We start from the raw sequence: 17,102 nt of genomic DNA on the forward strand, positions 1-17,102 counted from the left end.
GTTATGGAAGAGGAAGCTCCGAGAGCTATCTTGCTTGTAAAGATAGATATGATCTTAAGAAGTTATTAGCTAAATGGAAGCAGCAATCTCTTAATGCTAGAATGAAACCTGACCTTGTTTTTGCTACTTCACCTATCTGTGTTACTGATAAGGATTAAGAATTCTCTGTTGATCCTGAGATTATTACTTTGGTCGAATCTGATCCTTTTTATGGCCTTGAATCTGAAACTGGTGTGGCACATCTTACAAAGTTGAATGATATAGCCACCCTGTTTACTAATGATGAGAAGTCTTGCTATTATTATATCCTTAAGATATTTCCGTTCTCATTAAAGGGTGATGCTAAGACTTGGTTTAATTCTCTTGCTCCTGGTTGTGTGCGTAGTCCCTAGGATATGATTTATTACTTCTCTGCTAAATATTTCCCTGCTCATAAGAAACAAGTTGCCTTGCGGGAAATATATAATTTTGTGCAAATCAAAGAAGAGAGTCTCCCACAAGCTTGGGGGAGGCTTCTCCGATTACTTAATGCTTTTCCTGATCATCCTATTAAGAAAAATGAAATACTTGATATCTTTTATAATGGACTAACCGATGCTTCCAAGGACCACTTGGATAGTTGTGATGGTTGTGTTTTCAGGGAAAGAACAGTCGACGAAGCTGAATTACTATTGAATAATATGCTGACTAATGAAAATAATTGGACTCTTCCTGAGCCAATTCCTGAGGCAATTCCTGAAACAATTGAGCCAACTTCTGAGCCTATTCCTAAACCCACTCCAAAGAAGAGAGGTGTTTTATTTCTCAGTCCTGAAGATATGCAAGAGGTAAAGAAATCAATGAAAGAAAAAGGTATTAAAGCTGAAGATGTTAAGAATTTACCTCCTATTGAAGAAATACATGGTCTTGATATACCGCCTGCCGAAGAAACACATTGTCTTAATAACCCGACACAGGTAGTAAAGGTAAATTCTCTCTATAGATATGATAAAGTTGAAATTCCCTCTACTGAATTTCATAGCCCATGCTTAGATGAATTTGATGACTTTATGGCTAGGCAAGAAAGTTTTAATGCTTATGTTGGTAGAGAATTAAAGAATAATGCTTTCGAGATAGGACGCTCGAGTGATTATATGGCTAGAGTTAAAGGTGAACTTAAACTCATTAGCAAATATGCTTCCATGGTTGCTACTCAAGCTGAACAAGTACTTAAAGCTCAAAATGATTTGCTTGATGAATTAAATAATAAACCTGACTTTGCTGTTAGAGTGGCTACTAGAACTGGTAGAATGACTCAGGAACCTTTGTATCCTGAAGGCCACCCTAAGAGAATTGAGCAAGATTCTTAGAGAAATAATTTAGAGTCACCTAGTTCTTCTAAAAAGAAGAAAAATAAAAACGATAGGACTTCGCATGCTTCTAGTGAACCTATTGTAGACACACCTGAGAATCCCAATGATATTTCTATCTCTGATGTTGAAACACAATCAGGAGATGAACATGAACCTAGTGATAATGTTAATGATAATGTTCATGTTGATGCTCAACCTAGCAAAAACAATGAAGTAGAAATTGTACCTGCTGTTGATCTTGATAACCCACAATCAAAGAATCAACATTATGATAAGAGAGATTTTGTTGCTAGGAAGCATGGTAGAGAAAGAGAACCATGGGTTCAGAAAACCATGCCCTTTCCTCCTAAACCATCCAAGACAAAGGATGATGAGGATTTTGAGCGCTTTGCTGAAATGATTAGACCTATGTTCTTACGTATGCGCTTAACTGATATGCTTAAAGTAAATTCTTATGCTAAATATATGAAGGATATCATTACAAATAAAAGAAAGATATCGGAAGCTGAAATTTCCACCATGCTTGCTAATTACACTTTTAAGGGTGGAATACCAAAGAAACTTGGAGACCCCGGGGTACCAACTATACCATGCTCCATTAAAAGAAATTATGTTAGAACTGCTTTATGTGATCTTGGAGCCGGTGTTAGTGTTATGCCTATCTCTTTATATTGTAGACTTGAATTGAATAAGTTGACACCTACTGAAATATCTTTGCAAATGGCTGATAAATCAACTGCCATACCTGTCGGTATTTGTGAGGAGCCTGTCGTGGTTGCAAATGTCACTATCTTAACGTACTTTGTTATTCTTGGTATTCCCGAGGACGATAATATGTTGATTATCCTTGGTAGACCCTTTTTGAATATTGCAGAGGCTGTTATTTATTGCAACAAAGGCAATGTCACTTTTCATGTTAATGGTAATGAGCATACGGTACACTTTCCGAGGAAACAATCTCAAGTTCATAGCATCAATTCTATTGGAAAAGTTCCAACTATCATTATTGGAGGTTTTGAATTTCCTCTCCCTACTGTCAAGAAAAAGTATGATATTCTTATTGTACGGGATGTTCATATCCCCGTTGAGGTAACTTAGTGTTATTCGAAATTTCTCCGGTACCGTGTTATTCGGAATGAGTTTGTTAACAAGACTTGATCAACCTTGTTAGTGGATTCATTTTGATGATCACGAGATGGATGAAACTAGAAGGCACAACCTTCTGTACCCTCTTTTTACTTTCTATTCTTTAAAATAAATAAAGAAAAAATAGTATTATCCGTCTGTTTTCTGAATTATCCGTGCAATAAAAAATATCCCGAAAATAAAAGTGCTCCAAATGCCCTGCAAATTTAGTATGATTTTTTATGGAATATTTGAGGATTTTAGGCACTGAAAACACTACAGGAGGGGCAAGCACCAGGCCACGAGAGTGGAGGGCGCGCCCACACCCCCTGGGAGTGCCCCCTGTCTCGTGGGCCCCTGGTGGCCCCCCTCCACTTATGCCAGCACCCACACACTCCATCTTCTTCCCAAAATAATCCCCATCCAGCTCAAGAACGAGTTCTAGCTCATTTTGCTACGATTTTCGATCTCCTTGCTCAAATCTCCATTCACAAAACTGCTTCGGGAGATTGTTGCTTGGTATGTGACTCCTGCATTGGTCCAATTAGTTTTTCTTCTAGTTCTTTATTCATTGCAAATTTTTGCTGCATAGGTGACCATGGTCTTGAGCTTGCATGTTAAATTTATGAGGTCCCAAGTAATTCTAATGCATGATATAGGCTCTAGGCACTTGTAGGAGTAGTTGCTATCAATCTTGTTTAGTTTTATTAACTTTTATTTTGAAGTTACTAAAATTTCAGAAATTTTCAGAAAATGTTAAGGAGATTTTTGAGGGGCTCTTCGAGCCAAGGCTCCCATGAAAAACAAGCTAAAGAGAAGGAAAAAGCCAAGCATAATCTTCCTCGCATAGCGGAAGTACGGCCGTGTGAATGGCCATGCGATAATTTCCTGAGAGAAGCTGGAATTTATGAAGATTTTTATTCTTTGATCGATAATGCAGGCCTCACCGATTTCCTCCTCGACCGGATCGATCGGTATCTCTTACTCACCAATACTTTTGTCCAAAACTTTTATTATTATCCTAAGAAGTCACCGCCTTCAGTATCATTTCATTTATATGATGAATTCAGGGAAATGTCCTTACGTAATTTTTGCGTGGTATGTAGGATACCATTTGAGGGAAAATTAGAGGAACCACATCGTAGAGATGTGGATGGCTTTGTTAACACTATTACTGTAGGGGATCCAAAGAAGAGTTCCGATGCGAGAATCTCTAGCATACACTTTCCTGTTTTACGCTACTTTGCCATATTTGCTAGTAGATGCTTGATTGGTTGTGGAAATAGTGGAAACTTCAATGTTCCTGATATTATCATTCTTCACCATGCCTTGTTTGGAGATAATAGTTTTAGTATGGGTGCCGTCATTGCTAAACGGCTAAGCCTGAATCGTACAAAAGGCCCCATCTTTGGAGGTATCTATGCTGCACGTCTTGCTAGACATTTTGAGATACCTATTAGGCACCATGAGAAAGAGGAGACAAAATTGCCTCCTTACAATTTAGATTACAAGAGCATGGTAGCATGAGTTTATTGTTGACAACAAAGATAAGATGCTCCTGTATAACCTGAGATTTAATAAGAAACACAATGAGACTATTATTTTGCCTGCGCCTCTGTTGTTTGATTTGATTGCAGATAATTTTCTTGTCACGCCGGAAGTAGTGTACGCTCATCGAGGCCAAGCATCCACTCTAGAACCTGAGCCTGAGCCGGAACCTGCACTGGACCCTTATCGTGCATCATCTTACCAGTGGGACCCGGAGATGGCCAGCCAGTGCTATCCTAATTACACCTCCCAGTACACCGGGGAGAGTAGCAGCGGTCCTTGACAATAAACGAACTTAGGCCAAAAGCCTAAGCTTGGGGGAGTACATATTTCTCATCGACTTTACATTCATGTTCACACACTATTCTAGTCGTCGGTGCTCATACTCTTTCATTGTATTATCCATGCTAGTTTAAATTTCTTTTTCTAGTTTTCTTCTTGTGTGTTTGATAAACCTTAGGAAAAACCAAAAAAAATAGTTAATTTAATTTCCATGCTTGTACTAGAAATTAAAATGAAAACCCAAAAAGATTTCTCGTTCTTCTTTTACTTGTTTGGGGCTTTCCTGTGTAAATAGTTTTCTTTTCTTTTCTTTTCTTTTCTTTGGGGGTTGAGAGTAGAAGACCATATTGAAAATGTTTAGTGGCTCCCATATGCATGATTGTTTATTTAACTTAGAGCCCATATTACTTTGTATTCTATCTTGAGTTGAATGCTTGCAGATTCCAGCTTAGTCCAATGCACGTGCACTATTATTATTGTACAGACCGTTCGGTCGTGCAAGTGAAAGGCAATAATGACGATATATGATGGACTTATTGAGATGAGAAAAGCTAGTATGAACTCGACCTCTCTTGTTTTTGTAAATATGATGAGTTCATCGTTCCTGATTCACCTTATTATGAAGTAAACATATTTGCAATGACATTTAGAGATTATAGTTGCTCGTGCCATGCTTGATCAGCTATGAGTTATAATGGTTTGCCTTGCGTGCCAACATGCCATTAGAATGATTATGATGTGGTATGATGGGATGGTATCCTCCTTTGAATGAATTGAGTGACTCGACTTGGCACATGTTCACGCATGTAGTTGAAACAAATCAACATAGCCTTCATGATATTTATGTTCATGGTAGATTATAACCTACTCATGCTTATACTCGGTGTGAATTAATTTTAATGCATGTTTATGACTGTTGTCGCTCTCTCAGTTGGTCGCTTCCCAGTCTTCTGCTAGCCTTCACCTGTACTAAGCGGGAATACTGCTTGTGCATCCAAACTCCTTAAACCCCAAAGTTGTTCCATATGAGTCCACCATACCTTCCTATATGCGGTATTTACCTGCTGTTCCAAGTAAATTTGTATGTGCCAAACTCCAAACCTTCAAATGAAATTCTATTTTGTATGCTCGAGCAGCTCATGTTTCAACTAGGGCTGCCTATATCTTCCATGCTAGGTGGGTTATTCTCAAGAGGAGTGGTGAGGGAGTCCTGGATTAGGGGGTGTCCGGATGGCCGAACTATCACCGTTGACCGGACTCCTAGACTATGAAGATACAAGATTGAAGACTTTGTCCCGTGTCCGAATGGGACTTTCCTTGGCGTGGAAGGCAAGCTTGGCGATACGGATATGTAGATCTCCTACCATTGTAACCGACTCTGTGTAACCCTAACCCTCTCCTGTGTCTATATAAACCAGAGGGTTTTAGTCCGTAGGACGAACAACAATCATACCATAGGCTAGCTTCTAGGGTTTAGCCTCTTTGATCTCGTGGTAGATCTACTCTTGTACTCCCCATATCATCAATATTAATCAAGCAGGAGTAGGGTTTTACCTCCACTGAGAGGCCCCGAACCTGGGTAAAAACATTGTGTCCCTTGTCTCCTGTTACCATCCGCCTAGACGCACAGTTCGGGACCCCCTACCCGAGATCCGCCGGTTTTGACACCGACATTGGTGCTTTCATTGAGAGTTCCTCTGTGTCGTCACCTTTAGGCCCGATGGCTCCTTCAATCATCAACAATGACGCGGTCCAGGGTGAGACTTTTCTCCCCGGACAGATCTTCATATTCGGCGGCTTTGCACTCAGGGCCAACTCGCTTGGCCATCTGGAGCAGATTGAAAGCTACACCCCTGGCCATCAAGTCAGATTTGGAGGTTTGAACTACACGGCTGACATCCGCGAAGACTTGATCTTTGACGGATTCGAGCCACTGCCAAGCGCGCCGCACTGTCTCGATGGGCATGATCTAGCTCTGCCGCCGGACAGTACCCTGGAGGCCGCACCAGCGTCCGCTCCGACTCCAAGCTCGGAGCCGACTTCTTCGGTCGAGGACGAGTGGCTGGACACCACCTCGGGGGCTACGATCTCTACGGCGATTGAGCCGAACACCATCCCTGTCCTTCGCAAAGCCCGTGACTTCGAGGTGCCAGACTCCTCTCCGGACTCCGAACCTCCCGCGCCCCTGCCAATCAAATCCGATTGGGCGCAGGTTATGGAGTTCACTGCCGCGGACATCTTTCAGCACTCGCCCTTTGGCGACATCCTGAATTCACTAAAGTCTCTCTCTTTATCTGGAGAGCCCTGGCCGGACTGTGGTCAGGAAGGTTGGGATGCGGACGACGAAGAAATTCAAGGCACGCCCACCACCCACTTTGTAGCCATTGTCGATGATTTAACTGACATGCTCGACTTTGACTCCGAAGACATCGACGGTATGGACGACGATGCCGAAAACGACCAAGAACCAGCGCCTACAGGGCACTGGAAGGCCACCTCAACTCATGATGTATATATGGTGGATACACCTAAAGGAAGCGATAACGAGGAACAACGGGACACTGCAAAGGATAATTCCCTCGAAAAGCAGTCAAAACGGCGACGTAAGCGCCGCTCAAAGTCCCGCCTCGACAAAGACAGCACCCATACAGACCTAGCCATAGAGCAGGGCAAACTGGTGGACGACGAACATGCCCTCGAGCAACCATCCAAACAGGATAACTTGGATAAACAATCCGTCACCGGCGAAGATAATAGTCCGGACGATCTCACGCCGGACACATCGTTGGAGTGGAAGAACCTCCACAAAAGGTTCGTCACCACAGCACGTAGTCTGAAGAAGCAGAAGCGGAAGCTCAAAACAGCGGAAGACGCACTCAGAATGAGATGGAGCAAAGTACTCAACACCGCAGACAAATACGGCGATAGTCGCCAAACAAAGAGCTACCCGAAGCGCAAACTACTACCCGAATTTGACGAGGAGGCCGTAGAGCCCCCACAATAAAAGAACAAAGAGGCCGCCCGGTTGGATAGACGACCACATGGCAAACATAGAGCGGCAAGCGGCGCCGCACACAAGCCGGCACGCGATCCACATAAGGATCCACACCAAAAGGATGGCCCAGTCAGGTCTATCTATGGGCCAAGAAAGCAAGCTCTAGAAAGCAATGCAACACATTGAGTATTCGAACACCAAGGCACACCCAAATACAGGGGCGCTGCACACCCCCTATGTTTCACCGATGAGGTGCTGGATCATGAATTTCTAGCGGGATTCAAGCCCGTAAACATAGAGGCATACGACGGAACAACAGACCCTGGAGTCTAGATTGAGGATTATATCCTGCACATACACATGGCTAGAGGAGATGACCTCCACGCCATAAAATACTTACGCCTCAAGCTCAAAGGGCCAGCTCGGCATTAGCTCAAAAGCCTCCCGGAAAATACCATTGGAAGTTGGGAAGAGCTCGAGAATGCGTTTCGGGCAAATTTTCAGGGGACTTATGTCCGCCCTCCAGATGCAGACGATTTAAGTCACATAACTCAACAGCCCAGAGAGTCAGCCCACAAATTCTGGAACAGGTTCCTCACCAAAAAGAACCAAATAGTCGACTGTCCGGACGCCTAAGCCTTAGCAGCTTTCAAACACAACGTCCGAGACGAATGGCTCGCCAGACACCTTCGCCAAGAAAAGCCGAGAACAATGGCCGCACTAACAAGCCTCATGACCCGCTTTTGCGCGGGAGAGGATAGCTGGCTGGCAAGATGCAGCACCAGCGACCCAAGTACATCCGAGGTCAGGGATGGAAATGGGAAACCACGACGCAACAAGGACCAGCGCCGGACCAAGGGAAACAGTCTGAAGAGCATGACAGTCAACGCCGGATTCAAAAGCTCTCGGCAGAACAATAAAAAACTGCCTCTTAAGGATAACAGCGACGAGCTATCCAACCTAAACAAAATCTTGGACAAGATATGCCAAATCCATAGTACTCCCGGGAAGCCTGCAAACCATACCCACAGAGATTGTTGGGTCTTCAAGCAGTCCGGCCGACTTAACGCCGAACACAAGGGGCTCGACACACCAAGTGAGGACGACGACGAACCCCACAAGCAGAGCACCGGAAAACAAAAGAATTTCCCACAAGAGGTCAAAACAGTAAACTCACTTCAAGTGACAAAAGGGAAAAACAGAGCAGCGCCGACTAAAATACGCGCTGCACGGTCTACCCCAGCGGAGTCCCAACACTGGCTGTCAAAACCAATCACCTTCGACCATCAGGACTACTCCGGAAGTATCCAGAACACAGGATGGACTGCCTTGATATTAGATCCTATAATCGACGGACTCCAATTTACACAAGTCCTAATGGACGGCGGCAGTGATCTAAACCTGCTATATCAGGACACAATCCGCAGAACGGGGATAGACCCAACCAAAATTCTCCATAGCAACACTTCCTTTCAAGGAGTAATGCCATGCCCATATGCCCATTGTACGGGCTTTCTACCACTAGAAGTTGTGTTCGGCTCATCCGACAACTTCCGTTGTGAAAAGTTAGTCTTCCACATCGCCCCATTTACAAGTAGCTATCAAGCACTATTGGGACGCGAAGCTTTCACCCGCTTTAACGCAATACCGCATTACGCATCTCTTACACTTAAAATGCCCGGTCCACGCGACATCATCTCATTAAAGGGAAACTTCGAGTGTTCCTCGAATACGGAAGAACGTGAGACTGCCTTGACAGCCACACACTAATCCGGCTTTGCTGATCAAAAGCACCTAAACAGGTCATTCAGACCCCGGACACGGTTAGGCGAGTCCGGCATAAATAAACAAGGGGCTTACTAGCCGCGTACCCCCTTACAAGGGGCTCCACGCATGTACAACAAGAGACAATAAAGCTCAATTTTATTCATTTTTTGAATCATACTCTGTTTATTTTAAAATACATTTTTCGCACAATCTTTTTTTCCCAACTAAGTTCTTCTCTTTTACAGATGAACACCGTGCTACACCCGTCCAGGATACGGCACAACAGAGACACAGGCGCAGACGTGCAGTAGGGACCCGTTGCAAGGATTCTTTTCAGATTAAGACCCTGCGTAAACCTTTTTTACCGTCTCTTGTTGATACAAATCTCCCGGTTTCTTGCTATAACTGAGGAGGAGGCTGGCGTTTTGGCATCGGCTGCGCCAGAAATTTTTGCGCGTACCTGGACACTAGGGGCTTAGGGCATTGTTCTGCCCGTTTTCATAAAGACCGAATACCTTATGGAGTGTTCGGCGTCTCGAGTTAGGCCTTATATGCATCAGCTCCGAATCATGTCTTTGGTCAAATGTTGGGTTTGCCCGGCTCCTGTGTTTTGCTGCCTTACGTTCCGCTCTATCGGCTAACGCGGCACCAGGAGAACTACTGCGATTGTGCCCCGGTTCGGCCTGGTGAGCAGCTCAGTAGAGAAAGCCGAAAACTGACTGTCATGATATAGTGAGAGTCTGGTCAACCACTCGATGGACCACTGGAATGTTTAGAACTCCTTCACATTAATGAAGGACCGCTTCCCGGTCAGGCACATACGCGCCCCAAATTCGGGAGAGCGCGGTGCCCCTAGGGGCTATATAGTAGCCCCACCATCGAACTCCTATGGCTAAGTGAAAGTGATAAAGCATTATGGTCCGGTTGCCTAGTTTGCTACGCTATCACCTCCTTTACAGGACCAAGACATTGGATTAAGTGTGAAAATGCGCCTTTTTGCAAACACCCCCGCACTATGTGCGTGGGGGCTGAAGCCGAAGACTGCCATCTTTCAGGTTATATACACATATACATCAACGGCCGCACAGGAGGTATTTTACTACTTGAACGCACAAGTATAAAAAGCCCTTATATTATATTGAAACATCGTTTCACAAACCATACATGTCATTAGAACATAATATCCTTCGAGCACTGCGTCTCTATTAAACGAGCGCCCTGCAGGACTTCCTCAAAATAGTGCTCGGCAGGTACTCGGCTTCTATCCGAATCCTGGGATGCAATGTCGGTGGCCTTCATCTCCGCCCAGCATGTCTTGACACGGGTAAGAGCCATCCGCGCACCCTCTATGCATGCTGACCGCTTCATTGCACCAATATGCGGCACCGCACCAAGGAACTGCTGCACCAAGCCAAAATAACTCTTCGGCTCGGGCCTGCTCGGCCATAAATGAGTCACGACATCCTTCATGGCAAGTCCGGACAACCTATTCAGCTCAGTCCATTCGGCCAAACGATCGGTCAATGGAAGCGGACGCTCTGGACTATGGAACTGCGACCAAAAAAGCTCTTCCATTCCGTGATCCTTTTGGCCTCGGAAGTGTGCGACCACGTCTGCGGCACTCGCCGCCAAATCCAGATAAGCATCCTCCACACCCCACAGCTGGCCAACTAAGCATACTTAGGATCCGTAAATTTCCTCCGCAGCAGAAAGGGCTTTCCAGCCACGATATCCCCGGCTTGACGTAGCTCCTCCTTTATAGCTCTCATCGCGGAGCAGGCATCCTTGGCTTCGGCGGTGGCCTTCTTCAGGTCCTCTTGCTCCGCTCGACGTTCTTTTTCAAGAAACTCGTAGCGGTCGGTAGCATTCTTCAACTTCCCAACCATCTCGGCCATTTCCTCCCTGCTTCAGCAGTGAGCAGCCTGTTCAGCTTTTAGCTCTTCGGCCGCCCTCAAGGCAGCCGCATCACTTTTTCTGGCTTGCTCCCTGACTCGGGCTAGCTTCGCCCGAAGGTTCTCCATAGCAGCGGCACCATCTGCATAAAGCATACATGTTTTAAGGCATGGGCGTCAAGCTCCCTTACCAGGTGTCCGCGGAGAAGTTGCATACCTTGTGACTCGTCAAGCCGCTTATTGACAAGTGCGGTGTCCGCATCCGCCACGTCAAGTGCGGTGTCCGCATTCGCCACGTCAAGTTGCCGCTTCAGTTCGGCATATTGATCAGTCCGGCTGGCCACCGGACGCTCCGCCACCTATATAGGACATGCGACATCTTACAACTAAGATTATGATCCTCGGCGCGCTGTCACTTTCAACAAAGCACCGAGTCTCAGGGGCTACTATCTATACAGGGCGCATTCTATATGCAAAATTGTCAGAAGGTATATCATTTTTGCGTACCTCAAACCCCGTCAGTAAACTTCTGACGGCTTCATGCAATCCGCTCTCAGCGGATGAAATCCTTTCAATCACCGTACCCATTAACACACGGTGATCTTCTGAGATAGACGCTCGCCCGAGCAGATCCTTCAGCTCCTCCGACCATACACCAGTTGGTGCCGGACCTCCCGGCCCCGCCGGACTCGGGGATACCCTCCGCGACGACACCTCAGGGTCGTCCGCCCCGCAGGACGGTACGGCAGATGGAGGCGTTTCGCTCTCCATCATCTCCGGACGAAGATCCCCCGAAGATGAGCTCTGCTGAGAAGGGCTGAGATCCGAACTACAAGGTAAAACTTCAGTTATCTTCAGAAAAAAAACAGGGATGTCCCTTATTACAAAACTCCCCTTTCTACTTACGGCTTGCTGGAGGGCTGATTCCCTTGGGGAAATAGTGCGGCCAGGGCTTCTCCTGGCGCAGGACCCTCTGGTGAAGATTTCTTCCCCCGCTTTGAGGCCTTGGCCTCCGGATCTTCAAAAGCGGTCCTCTTCTCCCCCTAGAGGGAGGGATTCTCGATCCCCCTTCCTTGAAAGGCTCATTCGCGGAGGCAGTAGCTTCCCTGTTCCCCCCTTTGTCCTCTTCCAAAGGCGCAACCTCCAGCATCTTGGTTAACACAGGATCCGGCGTGGTCTCAGGGAGGGGGGCCGGACACCTTATTAGTTTTGCTTTCGCTATCCACTCCTGTTCAAGGGACATCTCTTTGAAGGGCAAGTTTATGATAAATGTATGGATAGCGTGTCCGGGCACAAGACTACTTACTTGAGTATCCGAGCAATTGCAGCTCAGACTTGCGTCCTCGGTCAAGTCCGGACACATCTCTTGTGATCCGAAGAACAGTTTATACATCTCCACGGGCGTCGCGCCCATGAAGTGTTGGAGAGCTCGTGGTCCCTTCGGATTAAATTCCCACAGGCGAAGGGGGCGACGTTTGCAGGGCAGTAGGCGCCGAATCAACATGACATGTGATACGTCTCCAACGTATCTATAATTTTTGATTGCTCCATGCTACTTTATCTATTGTTTTGGACTATAATGGGCTTTATTTTCCACTTTATATTATTTTTGGGACTAACCTATTAACCGGAGGCCCAGCCCAGAATTGTTGTTTTTTGCCTTTTTCAGTATTTCGAAGAAACAGAATATCAAACGGAGTCCAAACGGAATGAAACCTTCGGGAACGTGATTTTCTCATCAGATAAGATCCAGGAGACTTGGACCCTCCGTCAAGAAAGCCACGAGGCGGTCACGAGGGTGGAGGGCGCGCCCTCCCCCCTGGGCGCGCCCCCTACCTCGTGGGCCCCTCAGAGCTCCACCGACATACTCCTTCCTCCTATATATACCTACGTATCCCCGTATGATCAGAACAGGAGCCAAAAACCTAATTCCACCGCCGCAACCTTCTGTATCCACGAGATCCCATCTTGGGGTCTGTTCCGTAGCTCCACCGGAGGGGGCATCCACCACGGAGGGCTTCTACATCATCACCATAGCCCCTCCGATGAAGTGTGAGTAGTTTACTTCAGACCTTCGGGTCCATAGCTAGTAGCTAGATGGCTTCTTCTCTCTTTTTGGATCTCAATACAATGTTCTCCCCCTCTCTCGTGGAGATCTATTCGATGTAATCTTCTTTTTGCGGTGTGTTTGTTGAGACCGATGAATTGTGGGTTTATGATCCAGTATTATCTATGGAAAATATTTGATTCTTCTCTGAATTCTTTTATGTATGATTGAGTTATCTTTGTAAGTCTCTTCGAATTATCCGTTTGGTTTGGCCAACTAGATTGATAGTTCTTGCAATGGGAGAAGTGCATGGCTTTGGGTTCAATCTCGCGGTGTCCTTACTCAGTGACAGAAGGAGTTGCAAGGCACGGATTGTATTGTTGCCATCGAGGATAACAAGATGGGTATTTTATCATATTGCATGAATTTATCCCTCTACATCATGTCATCTTGCTTAAGGCATTACTCTGTTTTTAACTTAATACTCTAGATGCATGCTGGATAGCGGTCGATGAGTGGAGTAATAGTAGTAGATGCAGAATTGTTTTGATCTACTTGTCACGGACGTGATGCCTATATACATGATCATTGCCTAGATATACTCATAACTATGCTCAATTCTGTTAATTGCTCAACAGTAATTTATTCACCCACCGTAGAATACTTATGCTCTTGAGAGAAGCCATTAGTGAAACCTATGGCCCCCGGGTCTATTCTCATCATATCAATCTATATCACTTTATTTACTTGCTTTGTTTTTACTTTGCCTTTTACTTTTTACTTTGCATCTATCTATCAAAAATACCAAAAATATTATCTCTATCAGATCTCACTCTCGTAAGTGACCGTGAAGGGATTGACAACCCCTAAGCGTTGGTTGTGAGTTGCTATCGTTTTGTGCAGGTACGAGGGACTTGCGCGTGACCTCCTACTGGATTGATACCTTGGTTCTCAAAAACTGAGGGAAATACTTACGCTACTGTGCTGCATCACCCCCTCCTCTTAGGGAAAAACCAACGCAAGCTCGAGACGTAGCAAGAAGGATTTCTGGTGCCGTTGCCGGGGAGGCTTACGCAAAAGTCAACATACCAAGTACCCATCACAATCCCTATCTCTCGCATTACATTATTTGCCATTTGCCTCTCGTTTTCCTCTCCCCCACTTCACCCTTGCCGTTTTATTCGCCCTTCTTCCGTTCGATCTTATGTTTGCTTGTACCTTCTTTTTGCTTGCATCTTTGCTTGCTAAAAGTTTATGGATCTTGATCCGCTTGCCAATCTTTTTAAGGGATCCAATTATGATAAACCAATTCCTAGTAATTTGGATGCACTAGATTATCTTTATAAGGTTTTGCCTGAAATTCGTGAAGTGACTCACGATAGATCTTTGAATAAAAAGCATGATTGGAATGATTTTATTATAAAATCTTTTGTTGTCAATTATGCTAATAATATGCAAAACCCTAAGCTTGGGGATGCTAGTTTTGCTATGTCCTCTACTTGTTGCAATGATCATGATTGGGGTGATTCTTCTTATGATCTTGAAAATTTATTTAATCCCCATGATGAATATGAGATTGATAATAGTGTTTGCAATAATATTGAAGGTGGGTTTGTAAGAGTGTCAACTTTAGATCCCACATATTTGGATAATGTTCAATCTTATGAAGTTTTTGATAAAAGTGGGTTTGGAGAGGTCATGACTTTAGTTAATGTTAATCCCACTATTTTGGAAGAGTGTCAACTTTACATGCATGTGGATCGTGTTGAGAATATGTTATGTGATAGCTATTTTGTTGAATTTGCTTATGATCCTACATGTAATTATTATGAGAGAGGAAAATATGGTTGTAGAAATTTTCATGTTACTAAATTACCTCTCTTCATGTTGAGATTGCTATAATCTCTTTGTTCTTCCTTGCATATGCTAGTTTTTGCTTGCCTTGATAATTTGTTTGCTTACAAGATGCATATGCATAGGAAGTATGTTAGACTTAAGTGTGTTTGTCACATGTTTTATGATGCTCTCTTTGTGCTTCAATTCTTGTCTTTCATGTGAGCATCATTGAAATCTCAATGCCTAGCTAGGGGCGTTAAACGATAGCGCTTGTTGGGAGGCAACCCAATTTTATTTTGTGTTTTTGTTTTTTCTTCTGTTTAGGAATAAATAATCCATCTACCTTCTGTTTGGATGTGGTTTTATGTTTTAATTAGTGTTTGTGCCAAGTAAGACCTATAGGATAACCTACGATGGTAGTTGATTTGATTCTGCTGAAAAACAGAAACTTTAGCGCTCACGAGATTAGCTGCCATTTTATACTGGAGAGTGCTTTTGCGTTGATTCTTTTTGCTGCTGATCATAAGCAAATTTTACAGGACTTCCTATTTTGGTATAATTTTTAGAGTTCCATAAGTTTGCATTATTTACAGATTACTACAGACTGTTCTGTTTTTGACAGATTCTGTTTTTCGAGTGTTGTTTGCTTATTTTGATGAATCTATGGCTAGTAAATTAGTTTATAAACCATAGAGAAGTTGGAATACAGTAGGTTTAACACCAATATAAATAAAGAATGAGTTCATTACAGTACCTTGAAGTACTCTTTTGTTTTCTTTCTCTAACGGAGCTCACGAGATTTCTGTCGAGTTTTGTGTTGTGAAGTTTTCAAGTTTTGGGGGAATTCTTTTGATGGATTATGAAACAAGGAGTGGCAAGAGCCTAAGCTTGGGGATGCCCATGGCACCCCCAAGATAATCCAAGGACACCAAAAAGTCAAAGCTTGGGGATGCCCCGGAAGGCATCCCCTCTTTCGTCGACTTCCATCGGTAATTTACTTGGAGCTATATTTTTATTCACCAACATGATATGTGTTTTGCTTGGAGCGTCTTGTATTATTTGTGTCTTTGCCTGTTAGTCTACCACAATCATCCTTGCTGTACACACCTTTTGAGAAATCCATACATGATTTGGAATTTGTTAGAATACTCTATGTGCTTCACTTATATCTTTTGAGCTTGATAGTTTTGCTCATAGTGCTTCACTTATATCTTTTTGAGCATGATAATTTTTGCTCTAGTGCTTCACTTAGATCTTTTAGAGAATGGTGGTGGATTTGTTTTAAAGAAACTTGATCTCTCATGCTTTACTTATATTATTTTGAGAGTCTTTGATAGCATGGTAATTTGCTTAATGTTAATATACTTGGTATTCAAGATATGTGAAACTTTCTGTTGAGTGCGTTGAATACTAAGATAAGTTTGATGCTTGATAATTGTTTTGAGATATGGAGGTGATAATATCAAAGTCGTGCTAGTTGGGTGATTATGAATTTGAGAAATACTTGTGTTGAAGTTTGCAAGTCCCGTAGCATGCACATATGGTTAAAGTTGTGTAACAAATTTGAAACATGAAGTGTACCTGGCTTGTGCATCCTTATGAGTGGCGGTCGGGGACGAGCGATGGTCTTTTCCTACCAATCTGTCCCCCTAGGAGCATGCGCGTAGTACTTGATTTTTGATGACTTCTAAATTTTTGCAATAAGTATATGAGTTCTTTTTGACTAATGTTGAGTCCATGGATTATACGCACTCTCACCTTTCCGCCATTGCTAGCCTCTTCGGTACCGTGCATTGTCCTTTCTCACCTTGAGAGTTGGTGCAAACTTCGCCGGTGCATCCAAACCCCGTGATACGATACGCTCTATCACACATAAACCTCCTTTTATCTTCCTCAAAACAGCCACCATACCTACCTATCATGGCATTTCCATAGCCATTCCGAGATATATTGCCATGCAACTTCCACCATCATCATCGTGACATGCATTACTTTTGTCATATTGCCATTGCATGATCTTGTAGTTGACATCGTATTCGTGGCAAAGCCACCCTGCATTATTTTTCATACATGTCACTCTTGATTCATTGCAACCATCCCGGTACACCACCGGAGGCATTCATATAGAGCCATATCTTGTTCAAGTTTCGAGTTGTAATCCTTATGTTGTAATGAAAGTGTGATGATCATCATTATTAGAGCATTGCCCAAAAAAAAGAGAAAGGCCCAAAAAAAAGGGGAAAGGCCCAAAAAAAGAA

The sequence above is a fragment of the Triticum aestivum genome, chromosome 3B (genome assembly GCF_018294505.1).
Source record: "Triticum aestivum cultivar Chinese Spring chromosome 3B, IWGSC CS RefSeq v2.1, whole genome shotgun sequence".
Lineage (NCBI taxonomy): Eukaryota > Viridiplantae > Streptophyta > Magnoliopsida > Poales > Poaceae > Triticum > Triticum aestivum.